Here is a 4,920-nt window from a genome sequence, read left to right on the forward strand (position 1 = left end):
CTGCTGCTGAGTCTCTGAGGAATTTGGAGGGGATGTTGTCATGGCCAGTGGCCTTGTTTGGTTGGAACGTTTGTTTGGTTGGAACTGCTCACAGAAGCTATAGCAGTCACTCGATGAAGGAAACCCAAGTGGTTGCAGGCTTGCAGCTGCTGTCGGGTGGGTGGATCTCATCACTCCCGGCTGTATCCATGGTGATTTCTCTTTGAGTGATAGGCCGTTTTGACAGGGTGAACGATCAGGAGGGGTAGACTAGACGTGCCTCAGGTGATGGGTACTGAGGAGCGGGCGTCCACGTGTTGACCTTTACTTAGATGAATGGCTTGACACTGTTGACCGGTTTGCCTTTGAAAATCCCACGGCATCAAATAGCAATGAATGTCATAGGACCATTAGAATGCAAATGAGCTGTTTCCAGTCATAATTGCTCTGACAAACAAGTCTGTTAATTGTCCTGTGTTGGCATTGCACATACACTACAAGATGAATTTGCCTAATCATGAATATAAACGGTTGCTTCCGTGCCCACGCGAGACCTTGGGGGAGGGGCCTGGGCGACCCGCCGTGAGAATCGCTGTGCGGTGATTGGTGCAGCAGAGGCCTAAAAGTAAGGCGAATGGAACATGAGGCACGTCAGTCTCACAGGACCTCTGGCACGTGGTGGGGATCTCAAGAGTCTCTGTCCCTCCCGTCTCGCAGAACATCCCGTACACTTCCCTTCATTCAGGAATCTTAACTCCTTTGGGAGACCAACGTCATTTCCCCACGAGAGGCGCTGGATGCGAGACGAACGTCCCCTACAAACATGCAATAAAGTATCCTATCGTTTAATCTAGTAGGAAAGGTATATATATCTAGCCATATCACCTATACACAAAGATGTCCCCTACAAACAAATAAAGCATCCTATTGTTTAATCTAGTAGGAAAGGTAGATGTATGCCGTGTCTCCTAATACACAAAAACGAGTCCTGACAAGGTCACACACAATAACCTCAGACCCCTGGCTCTGTGTCTATGAATAGATATAGAGATCCACGCACTGTAAACAAGCTGTCAGGTGAAAGAAACTCTGTCCTGGGTGACATCATTATCTCCATTGGTGCAGTGTGAGTCTGAGCCGCCCCCATACAGACAGACAGTCCAGTGTCCGCTCTGTCCCGTTGCGTTAGCGGTGGGGACTGTGCGCTGTGTGTGGTGAGGCAGGATGTGGCTTCACGTGTACATTAGTGTAGAAATGTGTGAACTTTGATGTGTGACGGTTGCCAGGCCGAGGCCCCATCTGGTAATGCCAGGCCTCATGACTCAGTGATGACATCATTCAGATGCGGAGCAGCAATTGACCTGAACTCAACTGGGTTGACATCTGTGCTCTTCTCTACAAAGGGCTCAAGAATTACTCCATGACTGCACGTGTGCGTGCGTTTATGTGTGACTGCCAGTCAAACTGGGGCACTGTTGTAAACTAATGGGAGATGATGTCATAATGATGTGTACATACACATACGCATGCTCACACTAATGCATGCACACACACACACGCATCATTTCCGATCCCAAATACAAAGATAGATTTTATCTTTATTTTTTTTTTATTTCAAATGAAAGAAAGGCTGTTTACAAAGGTTTTGAGGGACAATGCATACTTCTTACTGGACATACACATACATACAGTGCTTACACACATGTAAAAAATAATAATAAGGAAATGGACTGGACAAGGGCAAGGTAGCACCAGGAATCATTAGAGGATGGGTCAGCGTTGTCATAGAAACATTCGACAACGACTTCCCCCTTTACCTCTTGGAGACCGATCACATTGTATGTAGCGAGTAGCATTGTCACCCAGTGCTGGACAACCGTCTGTGAAAACACAGTGTCCCTTCCTGCCGTCCTCTTGTTCTAATCCTAGGGTAGTACCAGGAAATGATGCCAGCCTATCCATTACTTTGGCAAAGATACCATGGGACAGGTGCACGATTAGATATGTATTACAGACACTTACATGGACAGGAAAACAGTCTGTTCCCCCCTAAAACACATGGTAACAGGGGAGACATAAAAATAATATAGCTATCTATCTAAGAGATCTATCATGCTAGTGATGATGTGTTATGATCACAGCTTCAAAGCTAGACTCCCTTCATATCAATATGCATTGTGAGACGTTGTCTTAGCAGGTTGATACAATGTCTTTTGAGTGTTTTTCATTGGCTTGCACAGGGAAGAAAAGAGAGCATAAATTGACCGTAGCCATTTTGCTCGGTGGGAACAGGGTGGAAAGGAACCCAACCTGAGCATGCCATGAGAGCAAAATGGCAGCCGCGTGACTATGGTAAATGAAAATAGCAATATTGTAATGTAACTTCAACACCAAATCATTTATAGTGACAAAACATTACTGTGCCATCAAGAGCCCAGCATATTTTTACATAAAAGCTTTGTGTGCATTACATGGCTTTGATACACGTGGTTTATGCAAAATATATTAAAACATTTTGTCGGAATCTTTAAAAGATTACACAACATGGATAGGTTTACTTCTGTATGCCAAAATGTTCACCTCAGGAGAGATTCGGATCATAGACAACTATCTTTGGATGAAAGCTTCTCTGTGTAGGCACGACGGTTAAGTAGCACACCGGGCCACTGTTCCACCACTTATAAACAATATTTCAGTTCTAAAGTGTCAGTTATCATCATGGATAACGACATACTGTAGTAAATACACACTGGCTTATCATCATTCATCATCACTTTCTGTCACAACTTTCCTTAGTTCACTTCTTACATTTCCAATCTATCTATTTGCGTGTAGCCACTGTCTAGTCTGAACTAGACGGACTCTACGTAGTTGGCTGGGTACAGCCCCTCCCGCCCGCTGTCCTTCATCCCCCGACACCACCCCTGGTCATCCTCATCCTCGATCTTCAAGAACTCCTCGCCTGGAACACAGAGGGCAATTCAGCTACGGGTCATAGAGCTTATATAATATTATATATCACAAATGGATTATGTAGCATACACAGTAACATACAAATGATCAAATTATATTAGAAAATAAAAAAAGAATAACAAACTAAAATAATTCAGAGGCATATTCATAAAGGTGAGTTTAATAAAAAAAATAATATATAAATACTTAGTAAACAAACACATAGTTGTGGCTCAGTAGGTAGACAGTGGCTCATGAGGTAGAGCGGTCGTGTGGTAATCAGAAGGTTCCTGGTCCGATTGCAGCTTCAAGTCAAAGTGTCCTTGAGCAAGACACTCAACCTCTAACTTCTCCCGATGAGCAGGTTGGCACCTTGCATGGCTGCCTTCGCCGTCAGTGTGTGTGAATGTGTGAGTGAATGGGTGAATGTGAGGCATGATGTGTAAAAATGAAAGCGCTATATAAATGCGGTATTTACCATTTACATATTGTGACGATCTTATATCATGAGGAGCTGAGCTATTCTTAAGCTATTCTTAGTGATGAGTGACGAGGCCTACCTCTTATTTCCAGCCTAGAATGTCGAACAGTTAGTCGAGGGTGGCCTTAGGCCCCATGATCTGTGTTCTGCTCATGTACCACAGACAGGAGGGTTAAAGTGGGTTTTGTAGTGTAACTAGCGTATAGTGCCCTTTATAAACGTGGCTGTTGGGAGCGTGTGCCTGTTCAGAACTGGCCAATTGCTTGTGTGCTGCTTGCAAGTGTGGAGGATAACAGGACTTCGCCAAACCCCCAGTTACCCCCCCCCCCCCCCCCCCCCCCCCCCCCCCCTCGCTTGTGTATAAAGAGGATTTCTCCAGGGAAATCTCGTTCTTCTTCCAGATTCCAACAGCTAGTTATTTGGTGAGAGAGCCATTCAAGCCATATATCTCTGAGTAAATTGTATTTATTAACCGGATCCACCGACTGAGTAAACTAAACTGAAAGGGTTAACCCTTTTGGTAGTGTGGTAGTGAAAGGGTTAAAGCTTAGTCCATAAAATGTGAGATATCCTGAAAGAGGGCGACTGAAAAAGGCCCAATGGGAGATTTTGTATCTTCCGGTTGTTTTTTGCGGGAGCCTCCAGTTGACGGGGTGGAGTGGACTGTGGAGCTCCATGTAGCCACAGACAGACAGACACACGCAGAGATCCCTTCCTTTATAGTTCGATTAGTCAAATATTCAACTCAATTCTAAACGTCACAAAGTTCACCTAATGAGGCTAAAATTTGAGCGTTCACTCTTCAAGTCAAACCCGACCTGCCGCCCGCCCGCCCCGGACAGGAAGTCCCGTCTAACAAACAAATCTAATAGAATAATAATCGAATATGATAACATATGATCTCTCTACTGTATAATCTAATAATATACAGTGAGCCGACGAATGCATAAAAAAGAAAAACACACAAACGGTAGTATCGCTGTGCTGGAGGGAGGTGGGTGTTTACCTGCTTTAAACGACAGCTCATCCGTCTCCTGGCCGACGTAGTCATAAAGAGCCCTGACTCTCACTCCTCCGATCATCCCACTGGGGGGGGCAGACACACGGGGGGAGGAAAAGTGAATGTGAAAATGATGAGTGCATAATCAATCACACACTAAGGGCCACATGCCATCAGCACATTACACCAGAGATTAAGAGGACTGGTAGCAGACATGCTGGTCATGTGACACAATACACAGACAGTAGGCTGTTCTACAGGGAGGTGCTGTTACCTCCTCAGGCTGTTCTACAGGGAGGTGCTGTTACCTCCTCACTCAGGCTGTTCTACAGGGAGGTGCTGTTACCTCCTCACTCAGGCTGTTCTACAGGGAGGTGCTGTTACCTCCTCAGGCTGTTCTACAGGGAGGTGCTGTTACCTCCTCACTCAGGCTGTTCTACAGGGAGGTGCTGTTACCTCCTCACTCAGGCTGTTCTACAGGGAGGTGCTGTTACCTCCTCAGGCTGTT

General features: G+C 45.4%; 1 long non-coding RNA gene across 1 annotated transcript; it reads right to left on the minus strand.

The window, feature by feature from the left end:
* Positions 1–1,569: 1,569 nt before the first annotated feature.
* Positions 1,570–4,500, minus strand: LOC311240345. The gene is made up of 2 exons (XR_014620489.1): positions 4,419–4,500; positions 1,570–2,941 (listed from the first exon to the last, which is right to left on the minus strand). It is a non-coding gene; the product is annotated as an uncharacterized lncRNA (long non-coding RNA).
* Positions 4,501–4,920: the final 420 nt, after the last annotated feature.

The sequence above is a fragment of the Notolepis coatsorum genome, assembly GCF_963971535.1.
Source record: "Notolepis coatsorum genome assembly, chromosome: 14".
Taxonomy (NCBI): Eukaryota; Metazoa; Chordata; class Actinopteri; order Aulopiformes; family Paralepididae; genus Notolepis; species Notolepis coatsorum.